This window comes from Lolium rigidum, chromosome 2 (assembly GCF_022539505.1).
Source record: "Lolium rigidum isolate FL_2022 chromosome 2, APGP_CSIRO_Lrig_0.1, whole genome shotgun sequence".
NCBI lineage: Eukaryota > Viridiplantae > Streptophyta > Magnoliopsida > Poales > Poaceae > Lolium > Lolium rigidum.
In genome coordinates this window covers 100105216-100118652 of record NC_061509.1, presented here as the reverse complement: position 1 = coordinate 100118652, position 13437 = coordinate 100105216, and the positions used below count along the sequence as shown (strand labels likewise).

Below are 13437 nucleotides of genomic sequence, written 5' to 3'. Positions count from 1 at the left end.
TTTTCGCATCAAACAATCCATGTTTTAAATCAGGAAATAGAATAAGAAGCTCACTCTTGTACATTATGCCAAACTAGTGTAAACAAGAAACAACAAGATGCAATTGCAGGATCTAAAGGAAATAGCTTTGAGCACACACACGACGGCGCAAGAAAAATACTTTACCTGAGACCGTAGTATGAGAGCCTTTTACCTTTCCTCCCCGGCAACGGCGCCAGAAAAGTGCTTGATGTCTACGTTCCCCCTCCTTTCCTGTAGACAGTGTTGGGCCTCCAAGAGCAGAGGTTTGTAGAACAGCAGCAAGTTTCCCTTAAGTGGATACCCAAGGTTTATCGAACTCGGGGAGGAAGAGGTCAAAGATATCCCTCTCATGCAACCCTGCAACCACAAAGCAAGAAGTCTCTTGTGTCCCCAACACACCTAATAGGTGCACTAGTTCGGCGAAGAGATAGTGAAATACAGGTGGTATAAATAAGTATGAGCGGTAGCAACGGTGCCGGAAAAGTGCTTGGCGTGTAGTTGATGGTGGTGGTATTGCAGCAGTAGTAACGCAGTAAAACAGTAACAAGCAGTAGTAACGCAGCAGTAGTAAACAAGCAGTAGTAACTCAGCAGTATTTAGGAACAAGGCCTAGGGATTACACTTTCACTAGTGGACACTCTCAACATTGATCACATAACAGAATAGATAAATGCATACTCTACACTTTTGTTGGATGATGAACACATTGCGTAGGATTACACGAACCCTCAATGCCGGAGTTAACAAGCTCCACAATAATGCTCATGTTTAAGTAACCTTTAGTGTAAGATAGATCAACGCTACTAAACCAAGTACTAGCATAGCATGCGCACACTGTCACCTTCATGTATATGTAGGAGGAATAGATCACATCAATATTATCATAGCAATAGTTAACTCCATAATCTACAAGAGATCATGATCATAGCATAAACCAAGTACTAACACGGTGCACGCACTGTCACCTTTGCACACATGCAGGAGGAATAAACTACTTTAATAACAAATCACTAGAGTAGCACATAGATAAATTGTGATACAAAACATGTTGCAATCTTAAAGAGATATAAATAAGCACCTCACTATGCCATTCAATGAGTAAGTATTCTGTGAAATATGGCCTAAGAGACCCACACGGTGCACACACTGTCACCTTTACACACGTGGGACTAGAAGTCTCCGGAGATCACATAGGTAAAACTCACTTGACTAGCATAATGACATCTAGATTACAAGCATCATCATATGAATCTCAATCATGTAGGGCAGCTCATGAGATTATTGTATTGAAACACATAGGAGAGAGATGAACCACATAGCTACCGGTACAGCCCCGAGCCTCGATGGAGAACTACTCCCTCCTCATGGGAGCAGCAGCGGTGATGAAGATGGCGGTGGAGATGGCAGCGGTGTCGATGGAGAAGCCTTCCGGGGGCACTTCCCCGCTCCGGCAGGGTGCCGGAACGGAGATCTCGTCCCCGGATCTTGGCTTCGCGATGGCGGCGGCTCGGCGGGTTTACGTGGGTTTCGTCAATTGGTATCGGGTTTTCTGATCCAGGGGCTTTATATAGGCGAAGAGGCGGCGCGGAGAGGGCTGACGGGGGGCCACACCATAGGGCGGCGCGGCCCCCCTCCGGCCGCGCCGGCCTAGGGTTTGGTGGCCCCGTGGCCCCCCTCTGGTCCTTCCCGGGTGTTCTGGATGCTTCCGATGAAAATAGGAACTTTGGCGTTGATTTCGTCCGATTCCGAGAATATTTCGTTACTAGGATTTCTGAAACCAAAAACAGCAGAAAACAGGAACTGGCACTTCGGCATCTTGTTAATAGGTTAGTTCCAGAAAATGCACGAATATGACATAAAGTGTGCATAAAACATGTAGATAACATCAATAATGTGGCATGGAACACAAGAAATTATCGATACGTTGGGGACGTATCACGCGCCGGCATGCCTTGCATGGATGTCGTTGTCGCGCTCCGTGGGTGTCGTGGAGAGGGCGCTGCGCTTCACGGGTGTCATTCTCGTCATGGCGGATGGCGCCGGGCTGTACACCGGCAGCCCCGACATCATCGTCGATGGCACGGTGTAGAGTTGAAGATGGCGTCGTGCTGCACGCCGACAATCCCGGGCGTTGTCGTCACGCCCCATAAGTGTGGTGGTGATGGCGTCGCGCTACACGCCGGAAGCCTCGGCACGGACATCGTCGCCACGCTTCACGGATGTGATGTTGATGGTGCCATTTTACACGCCGGCAGCCTCGTCGTCGTCGTCGCGCCTCGCGGGTGTGGTGTCGATGGCGCCATGCTACGCGCCGGCAGCCTCGCCGCGGACGTCGTCGTCGCGCCTCGCGTGTGACATGGAGTTGATGGCGCCGCGCTACACGCCGGCAGCCTCGTCACGAACGTCGTTGTCGCGCCTCACGGGTGTGGTGTTGATGGCGCCATGCTACGCGCCGGCAGCCTCGTCGCGTACATTGTCGTCGCGCCTCGCGTGTGCCATGGAGTTGATGGCGCCGCGCTACCCGCCTGCAGCCTCGTCGCGGACGTCGTCGTAGCGCCTCGCGGGTGTGGTGATGGCGTCGCGCTGCACGCCGGCAGCCCCCTCGCGGACACGTCATCGCGGCTTGTGGTGGTGTTGATGGCGCCGCGCTATACGCCGGCAGCCTCGTCACGGACGCCGCCGTCGCGGCTTGTGGGTGTGTTGATGGCGCCAGCCTCCTCGCGGACGTCGTCGTCGCGACTTGTGGGTGTGGTGTTGATGGCGCCGCGGTACGTCGTCAGCCTCATCGCCGACGTCATCGTCGCGGCTTGCAGGAGTGGTGTCGATGGCGCCGCGCTGCATGCCGGCAGCCTCATCGCGCATCGTGGGTATGGTGGAGAAGATGCCGCTCTGCATGCCTAGATGGCCGGCTTCGTCGACGTGCGTGGTGGAGATGATGACAGGCTGCACGCTGGCATGCTGGGCACGCACTCGTCATCGCGCCTCGCAGTATGATGGAGATGGCGCCACGCTCCCCACCAGCAAGCGTGGCACAGACTCGTTGTCGTCGCGCCTTATGGATGGTGAATACGGCGCCGTGCTGTGCGCCGGCATGCCCATCATCGTCGCGCCTCGGGAGCGTCGTGGAGGGGCGTCGCGCTGCACGCCGGCAGCCTCCCTCACGGGCGTCATCATCGCTCCTCACGAGTGGTGGAGATGGCGCCGCGCTGCACGCCGGCAGCCCCGGCACGAATGTCGTCGCCGCGCCTCGCCGGTGGTGGAGATGGCGTCGCGCTGCACGCCAGCAGCCCCGACAAGGATGTCGTCGCCGCGCCTCGCCGGTGGTGGGGATGGCGTCGCGCCGCGCGCCGGCAGCCTTGACGTCGTCATCGTGGCTCGCGGGAGTGGAGAGGGCACCGCGCTCCACGCCGGCAACCGCTGACACTAGGTCCATCGTTATGCCTTGCAGAGATAAGGATGTCGCCGGGCTACACGCCGGCAACCCGCCACCATGACATCGTCGCCTTGGACGTCGTTCGCGGAGATGAGGATGTCGCCGGGCTACACGTCGGCAGCCCCGCCACCATGACCTTGGGCGTCGCTCGCGGAGTTGACGATTTCGCCGGGCTACACGTCAGCAGCCCCGCCACCATGACACCATGTCCTTGGGCATCGCTCGCGGAGTTGACGATGTCGCCGGGCTACACGTCGGCAGCCCCGCCACCATGACGCCGTGTCCTTAGGCGTCGCTAGAGGAGTTGACGATGTCGCCGGGCTACACGCCGGCAGCTTCACCACGGTCGTCGTCCACACCAGCCCTGTGCGCCACGGTGTGGTATGCATGCTAAGAGAGAAGAAGAGACAGAGAGTCAACCATTGTTCTCACCGTTAGGAACCGTCATCTTCTCCTCCATCGTTGGTGTCTCTTCTTTGCTTCTGATCGGTGATCTCCGGCCGTATGTGTTTGATGGATGGATGTGTGATTCTGGCTAGTTGTTTGTGTTGCTGGATTGGTATGCGAGAGAGGGTTGTGTGTCTCGATCTTCAGGCCTCCGTGGTGTGTCTTCCGAGCTGCGCCTCCGGCTGCTGCGTCTTCAGGGACGAGAGCTTCGTGCGTCCTGCCTCCGGCTGGTCAGGGTTCTCCTCCTCCCCGTCTTCGTCATGTTCGGTCCTTTTTATAGGCAGCGGGCGCTGCCGGATGGATGACGATGGGCTGCCCATTCTTCGGGATTTGTTCTGGTTGATGCTTATCCAATCATCGCGCGCACGCACGCGCCAACCCTTTGACGAAAATTGCGGCCGGCCAAATGTGGCGAAAGGCAAACCGATCCGCAATATTATCCTGCGCACGTACCGGGCGTACGTACGTATACTCATCTGCTTAGGCGCTTGTGTATTTTATAGCTGCCCGAACGTGACCCATGCCCATGTATTGCTGATGGCTCGACTGATTTACTAGCTCCATGTATCAATCCAATGATCAGCTCCATACATGATACATGTACACATCTTGCTTGCTTAGACCAAGTTTACGTTACGCACAAATCAATAGGCTCATGTACTAAATCTCATTTTCTTTTCTTTCCCTGTGCCAATTTGCTAAGCTGTAAAATACTGCCACAGCTTGTACAAAATTGCGTCGAACACACTGCCGTTCACGACGACCGGCACTGCCGCCCATCTCCACCGGCACTGCCGCCCTACCACTACACCTGAGGATGATGGCCCTGTCGTCCTACCTGCGCCGGCACTACCGCCCCACTGCAAAGAGCATCAAATCTGAACCCTTTATCCCTTTGTATGCCTAAACTACCCCTCCTTTGGTGGCTCCCTATATATAGGCTCCCACCTCCCCCTTCATTAGGTTAGACATAACTTGAGTGAGAAGTTAGCTTATGCCTCCACCATCCCTCCGGGATTAGGGAAACCCCCCTCCTCTCTTAGACACAAATCTATGAATTGTATCAAGGCACTCCTTATATGATTTATCTTTCGCACTTGTGATTCTACCGCGGTCTCTCACACGTGTGACTCCATAGATCGTATATCGGTCTTTCTCTCGGGGATTCTACCTCGTGTCTCTCCTTGAGGGATTCTATCGGGATAGTGGTTCGGGCTATCGGGAGTAAACCGAATTGTATCGGGTTGGTGTGTGTTTGCGTGTGTTCATCGTGTTCATCGCCGTGTTCTTCGTGTTCTTCCTCTCCCCGCCTTTCCCTCGGTCAATTCGTGAGATCGGGCAACCCACGTGGCCTTAGGCCGCATCATATGGTATCAGAGCAAAGGTTGCCACGAATTTGACCCCCCAATTTCTCCAATTTCGCACAAAAAAAAATACCCAAAAAATAGCTCGAAATTTGATCTCTGGATTTGTTGAGTTTTTTGTGGTTTTGGTCCACAGATCTGATGTTATAGTGGTTGATCTACATCCTCACAAATTTTCGTTGTCCAATTCCATCTATTTCGCCTCAAATCGAAGGATTTCTGAGCCGTTCTGTTGTTCGTGTTCTTGGCGGAAGAACAGTTCGAGGAGACCCAAATTGGTCAACGCCACCGAGCCGCCCCACGCCCTCGCGCTGCTGGCCAGTAGCAGCCTCCGCTCTCGCCCACGCTCGCCGCCAGGCCCGCCACGCACAAGCACCCCGCACCAGGCCAGCCACCAACAACGCGCCACCAGGCCCAGCTCGCCACCCGCGCCTCCAGCCCGACCGGCCAACCACCAGCCACCACCCCGACCGGCCGGCGCCACCGCGTGCAATCCCCTGGCCTATGCTCCTGCGCGCCAATCGCCACACCTTCAACCCTGCTCGTGCGTGCTCCCGGTCAGCAATAGCCCCACCCACCCGCGCCGCAATCTCGCCCACACGCGCGCCCTCCGCAGCTGCCCCCAGGCCGCAGCACCCGCCCGCCAAGCTCGAGCTCCACACTCCGCATCCTCCATTCTCTGCCAAGCCGTACCGCCAGGCCAGCTCGCCCTGCTGCACTTGCCGCCTCCACTCGCCGCTCGCCCTTGGCTCATCCCGCACGGGCGCCTGGCTCAGCTTCCATCAACGCACGCGCCAAGCCAGCCACCGCCCCCTGGCCGCTCGATCACCACTGCGCGCCGGCCTCAATTGTGCGCTCAGGCCAGGCCCTTGCTCCAATTCGCAGAACCCACCGAGCCGTCGCCCAATCCGCTCGATCGCTGCAAGGTCCAATCCCGCAGCTCATCTGCTCAGCATCTCGCGCAAGCATCTCCCAAGCCGCCCCGTGCTGCTCCTCTCCATCGCTCATACTCGCGCAAGTCTTGTCCGGCCGACCGGACGGCACACCGGGCCACCCGGTTATAATCAGCTCGGACCGGAGCGAAACCGGGCGGCAACCGGATGGTCCGGCCAGAATCCGGTTGACCGGGTTCTGGACCAGTTTCGTCCAATTTTGACTCCATTTTTTTGCCTCAAATTTTGACAACTTTTCGGAGTCCGTTTGATTCCAAATTTTAACAGCATCCCCCAAATACTCCACATAGTCTACCCTCAATTTTTGACGATTTTTGGACACCAACTTTTGACGACTCGTTTTGATCCAATTTTTCGGGCATTGACTTAATTTGCTTGGTTTCCGTTTTGGAGTGCCTTTGGTCCGTGAGAATCGCTTCCGCGCCTACATCAACACCGCGGCGACACGTTCGGCACCCCAGATTCCGGCGCATCTTCGCCACTTCGACACCACCACTTCGCCGTTGCAAGTTCGTGTGCTTGACACCGCCTAACGTCAATAGGTATAACTTGCCTCCCCTACCCCTTGTAGCCTTTTCTTCCTTTGCGTACCTATCCCATTGAGAGTGGATTTCCGAGCGTTGCGAAGCATTGCACAAGTGTCACGATCGTGAGAGGGTGTGTGTGCGTTGTGTTGAGCAAAGCTCCGAAGCAAGCTCGGTGTGAAAGATATACAAAAGAAGAAAAGTGTGACATATACATAGAGAGAAAAATAAAGCTTCTAAGCATAGAGAAAAAAAAATGAAAAAATAAAGAGAAAAAAATAGAAAAGAGTGTGTGTCCACCGATACCGAGAAGTGCAAAGCTTGTGAGCACTAGAGAGAAAAGAGGAGAGTGGCATTTGTGCAAATCTTGTTGCTTCTTTCTTGTGCAACCAAGCTACTGTCTCTCTTGTGTTGGCGTGACATCGAGCATATAGTCTTCGTTAGGACCATCTTTATCACTTGCTCACTTCCTTGGTCGCGCTAACCCCATTGTTATCCGTTGTGTGTGTTTCCGTGTTTCCTTGACATAGATCACCACTTTTGACATTTGACTTTGGATCTTACCCACATTTGACAATAGACTTTTCCGTTGGTCTTTTTCGTTTGCTATCCACTCCATACCCACCACCATATAGTGTTCTTAGCCTTTTGCGTGTGCTTTGAGTGTGTGTGTGAGTAACCCCGATACATTTCGACTTTGCTCTTGACTTGAACCATCTTTCCGATACTTTCTTGAAAGGTGGGATACTTGTGTAGTTTTCCTTCCACCACATACACATACACCTATCCTAGTGAGCCATATACATGATGACCCCACAAGAGCAAGCCGAGATGAGAGCATACTTCGCCGAGCTAGATGCTCGAGAAGCCCAAATGACACCCAAAGATAAAGCCGAGTGCAACGCATACTTCAAATACCTTGAGAGCAAGAGTGACACACCCCATGAGTCGAGTGAGGACACTTTGATTTCTAACAACTTAACCTCTACTCCTCTTGTGTTGTCTTCCTCTTTGCTAGGTTTCTCGGACATCGACGACGCCATTGCCATGGAGATGAGGGACTCCACTATATGTGAGATGAGCGACTCCACTATATGTGAGCTTGATGAGTGCCTCCACTTCGAGAGCATGAGTGATACACCGAGTGAGATGAGAGTGGTAGTTGATAGGTCATGTGAGGCCATTTCGAATTCTAACAACTTACCCTCTACCTCTAGTGTGTTTCCTTGTGTCTTATTAGGTCCCATGGATGACGAGATGCCGATCATGGAGAAGATGTACATGGTGCATGAAGATGATGATATCACACCATGCTTGTTGCTTGAAGATGAACATGGAGGCCACATCGAGCCTACCTCTTCCACAACACCTACCTCATATGAGCGGGACTACAAAGGTACCTATATGGGTGTTGATGATGCCATGATCCCACTAGTGGACATGATGATTTGTGAGTGCTTGCATGAGTTGGATGATCCCATTGCTATGTCATATGCTTCTTTCACTTTCCCTTGTGATACTTGTGCCATTGTTGATCATGTGGAAGTAGTTGCTTGTGACACTTGGACCATGCCATGCTATGAGTGTTTCGATTTCTATCCTATTGCTTGCAATATGTCGAACAATTTCTCTTTCCCATGTATTGCTTGCAATGTTGATAATGATGCTTGTGTTGTGACAACCTTGCCGAACAATTGCTCTTTCCCTAGGTTTGTCGACAACAAAGATCAAATGTTGAACATGTTTTGTGCTACATGCTTGCAATATTCTCCCATTAATGCAAACAAAATGTTGAGTACTTGCTCTTTCCAATGCTTGATTTGCAATGATGTTAATATGCTTGTGAATGAGATTGCCCCCATACCTCTCTCACATTTTGGAGACTTTGCATATATCCATGTTGATCATGTTCCCATGTTCACTCCGCACATTCACCATATCTATTATGATGCTTTGCTTAACGCTAATGGTGATGTGCAAAAGAAATGGACCATCATGATGGATGATGTGTTCATATACCATGCACACACGTTCTTTGCTTTGCCTATTGTGTGTGTAGGTACACGGAAGACAAGGTCAACCTCGATTGAGCACGAGTTGACCAAACGAGCTCTTGAGAGCATGATACAAGTGAGCTCCAATGAGTGGTTTCGCCCACACACTTCGACTACACAAGATCTCTCAATGAGAGCACACCGACACTTTGATAAGGTGACCTCCTTCTACTTGCGCCCTCTTCCTAAATCCATTGAACTTTGGCAACGCTTTGATTGCTCCTTTGCTATTCTTGTGCTATTCATAGGGCTCTTGACAAGTGAGGGGACATTCAAGCGTTGGTGTCATCTACCTCCTCTACACATACACGAAGACTCATCGTCGAGGACGACTCTTTTTCAAGTGGGGGGAGATGATACGGGGCGACCTTCGGTCTCCACCGCATCATGTGCGTCAACATCTACACGTCACGCAAAGGTGAATCTCTCCTTTATGCGTTCCTACAAATGTCTCTCCTGAATGGTATGCTACTTCATCCTACGTCATATGACCATGATAGGTATGCATCGCCGAGTATGGAGGAAGTGGATGACGCCATGGAGGCTCGAGGACTCAAGGTCAACGTCAAGGTCATGGGAAGCATGGAAGAGATCGTCAAGGAGAAGGGGACGCGCCGCGAAGGCCGGCACTGCCGTTCACGACGACCGGCACTGCCGCCCATCTCCACCGGCACTGCCGCCCTACCACTACACCTGAGGATGATGGCCCTGTCGCCCTACCTGCGCCGGCACTACCGCCCCACGGCAAAGAGCATCAAATCTGAACCCTTTAGCCCTTTGTATGCCTAAACTACCCCTCCTTTGGTGGCTCCCTATATATAGGCTCCCACCTCCCCCTTCATTAGGTTAGACATAACTTGAGTGAGAACTTGGCTTATGCCTCCACCATCCCTCCGGGAATAGGGAAACCCCCCTCCTCTCTTAGACACAAATCTATGAGTTGTATCAAGGCACTCCTTATATGATTTATCTTTCGCACTTGTGATTCTACCGCGATCTCTCACACGTGTGACTCCATAGATCGTATATCGGTCTTTCTCTCGGGGATTCTACCTCGTGTCTCTCCTTGAGGGATTCTATCGGGATAGTGGTTCGGGCTATCGGGAGTAAACCGAATTGTATCGGGTTGGTGTGTGTTTGCGTGTGTTCATCGTGTTCATCGCCGTGTTCTTCGTGTTCTTCCTCTCCCCCGCCTTTCCCTCGGTCAATTCGTGAGATCGGGCAACCCACGTGGCCTGAGGCCGCATCAGTTAGGCCTTGAGGAGGCGCCAATGAGTAAACCAGTACTTACATATGTGCGGAATGGGCCTCTCGTCGAGCCTGCGCAGGAAGAGGATCTACCTCCACAAATGAAAAGTCTGCTACATTGGTACAAGGGTTACATAAAAACTAACGCCGGCAAAGAATATATTTATGCGGAAGTTAGACATGAGCATCACTTCAAACATTACTATGTAACAGTTCATCTGAGTGAATTGTTCCAACTGCTCAATCTGCGCGAGCTCGACAAATCTATCATCAGTTGCTACGTTCTATAAGTGATTTATTTCTACCCCATCTCGTTCATTGCCTGCACTATATATATATATATATATATATATATATATATATATAGAGCTGGACTATTCTCGAACCCCCCTTAAGAGGATTCTAGAATAACTATTCTCGAACCCCCACCGACCGAACCGAACCGAACCATCTTTCCCCTACCACCGAACCGACTGAACCCCATCAGAATCACCTCCTTTGTCGTCGCATCCGCACGCCACGCCACGCTGCCTCCTACCTCCCACCTCCAAATACACCGCACGCCGCCGCCTCCACCTCCGCGCCCCACCTCCACCGCGCGCCGCCGGGAGTGCCCCCGCCTCCACCGCGCGCCACCGGGAGTGCCCCCGCCTCCACCGCGCGCCGCCGGCAGGGCCCCCGCCTACACCGCGCGCCGCCGGCAAGGTCCCCGCCTACACCGCGCGCCGCCGGCAGGGCCCCCGCTTCCACAGCGCCCCGCCGGGAAATCCTCCACCTCCACCGCGGTACCTCCCTCCCTAGAATCAGGCGCAGCTTCAGGCCTCCCCCCCCCCGCACAGCACTGCCTCGAGATCCCCGGCGCGCCCACACATCGGTGGTCGACCGCCTAAATCTCCGCGGCGCGCTACCCTGCTCATCGGAAAGACGCGCCCTCAGCCCGTGGCCCTGCTCGCCGGCCTTGGAAGCCACCACGAGCGCCGCCCCTAGGACTCCATCCTCTCTCATCCCAGCTACTGATTTGCTGCTACCGGATATGTGTGCGTGAGGTTTTTTTCACAGATTGTGTGTGTTTTGTTTGCAGAAAGGTTGGATGATTACAACACACAAAAAAATACTTTCAGAAGTTTACTCTTTGAATTCGAGAAGTCGACTCTTTGAATTTGGAGATGGATTGTTGAATATTGGTGGAAGATCCTGGCCATCTGCCTGCTCTGGTATACTGAACTTCATGCTCCAGTGCTCTCAACTGTTGTTTTATGTTTCAATTTTTTGCTTTGCTCTTGTGTAAAATAGAGAGAAATGAACGTTTATTTTTCGGGCTGGTAGAAGAATAAAGTAGCTCACATTATTCCCAGTGGAAATTTCTATTTATATTTTGCGAGAGTTTGTTTCCTTTAATAGACGGTTTTAGTTCAAAACAACACAACACACAAATTTCAAATATGGGAAAAGTACAAAACGTGCGCTTCTGTTGTGAAATTCATGTTTATTGTTCAAGCAAAGCTCAGTTCGTTTGACAAGAGGAGTTCACTTTCTATATGTGGGGAATTCAGTACAAGTGCATCTAAAAAATGCAATAGAAGAGTGTGGTTCTGAAGTTCACTATTTTATGAGGTAAAGTTCACTTCATATATGAGGTAAACTTCGCGTGTTTTTGTCATGTGCTGAAACTTAAATATATCTTGTGATCAACTATGATAACAATGTTGCTGTGTGAGTGTAACCCTGAATCTAATTTATGCTATTCCATCATTTCTGTAGATCATTACAACGAGCTCTAGATGATAAGCTATCTTTATATGTAGTATATTTTTTGTTTACTGTGGGAGAAATTATCAGGAATCAATTTAATAACATCAGGAAGTTCATTTTATTTACTAGTAGAGTTCATTTTTTTACCAAACTGGGTAAAAAGAGCTGCCCTACACTCTTATTTTATTCAAATGCTCATTCTTTCATTTTCGAAAGTGTGCTTTCTTCTTTACGGAAGTTCAATTCTATTGGTAGCAAAGTTCATTTCACACTGTGCGTTTGCTGAAAGAAATTTGTTTCATGATTATCTTTTGGTTTTGGGAGTTGGAGATCATCATATTGCCCCATGACAACTTCACTTCCATGTTTACAGAAGTTTCTTCTTCCAGAAAGATATCTAAATTTGTATTTCCTGTCACAGGAAGGTAGTGAAAATTATTTCTCTTATTTTCTGCAGTTGGAAGGTGAAGAACTTCCACGTAAATTTGATTAGCAAAATTCCTTAATACATGGCTGTATTTTCTGCAGTTGGAAGGCGAAGAAATTGCAGGTAAATTCGATTAGCAAAATTCCTCAATACACTGCTGTATTTGTGTTCTCTGCTACAGCGGGAAGCTCTTCCCCTATGTTGTACTCTGCATCTTTTTCTTTGAGCCAAGTTACTATTGCTGCTGTTAACTTTGAGCGAATGGGAAGTTCAGTTTTTAACGTGCTGAAGCTCAATTCATTTTCATCTGCTCCAGACTCGCTAGTACTTCGCCGCCTTAGAACTTCCATAAGGCCAGCAAATGCACTACCCTGAAAAGTCTGAATGGTTAACAAATCATGTGCGTGTGTAGGGAGTGCAGGATACATGTTAATTCTACAAGTTTATTTTTTAGGAAGTTCCCTTTTTCCTGTCTGAAAGTTCATTCTCTGTTGGCAAGAACATAGTTTAGCGTTTGCGCATTACTTGACAAGCTACAGAATGCCGACGATGTTCTCTGATGAGCATTGCCAGTATGAGTGCACTATGGGCAAAGTTAACTTCTTCTAATTCGTGTAGTTCACTTCTACAAATTCATGAAATTTACATCTCTTGCTACTTGTTTATTTAATTTCATCCATCGGGTTTAGATAGTACAATTGTTTATTTAGTTCCTTGTGGAAGTCAAATTTTTTGTCGAAGTTCAGTTTTATTGGCAAATAAAGTTCATTTTTTTTAGTTCACTTCTCCCAGGCAGACCGCTGGCACTGAACTTCACTCACATCATGGAAGCAATGTGTCGGGAGTCCATGGCTTCAGCGAGTCTCTCACGCCCAGGTCAGCCTGCCGCGCGTCCCACGACCACTGCCCCCACCGCCTGCTGCGCGCCCCAGCGATCGCCGCCCCACCACCTGCAACGCGCACGGCCCCCGCTGCCCCCACCAACTGTCGGAGGCGCCACACCCTTCGCCTATTACGCGACCGGCTGGCGCAGGGGGCGCCTGACCCATGCCCTGCATCTCCACCATCTCCTGCCAACAGCGCTGCTTCCTAATTGGTGAAGTTCACATCTCCTGCTAGTTTAGATATTCCTACTAGGTGAATTAGTCTTTCCAAATTTGATTTTATTAGTTAACTGAATTTTGAAGTTCACAAATGAAGAAATGTGAAGTTCA

The 13437-nt window shown here is 50.9% G+C and overlaps 1 long non-coding RNA gene across 2 annotated transcripts; it reads left to right on the top strand.

The window, feature by feature from the left end:
- Positions 1-11566: 11566 nt before the first annotated feature.
- LOC124686989 lies at positions 11567-13131 on the top strand. Of its 2 annotated transcripts, none has more exons than XR_006998047.1 (3): positions 11567-11658; positions 12254-12346; positions 13016-13131. It is a non-coding gene; the product is annotated as an uncharacterized LOC124686989 (long non-coding RNA). The 2 variants fall into 2 exon arrangements; XR_006998048.1 differs by having other exon boundaries at positions 11573-11658; positions 12218-12346.
- The last annotated feature ends 306 nt before the right edge of the window (positions 13132-13437 follow it).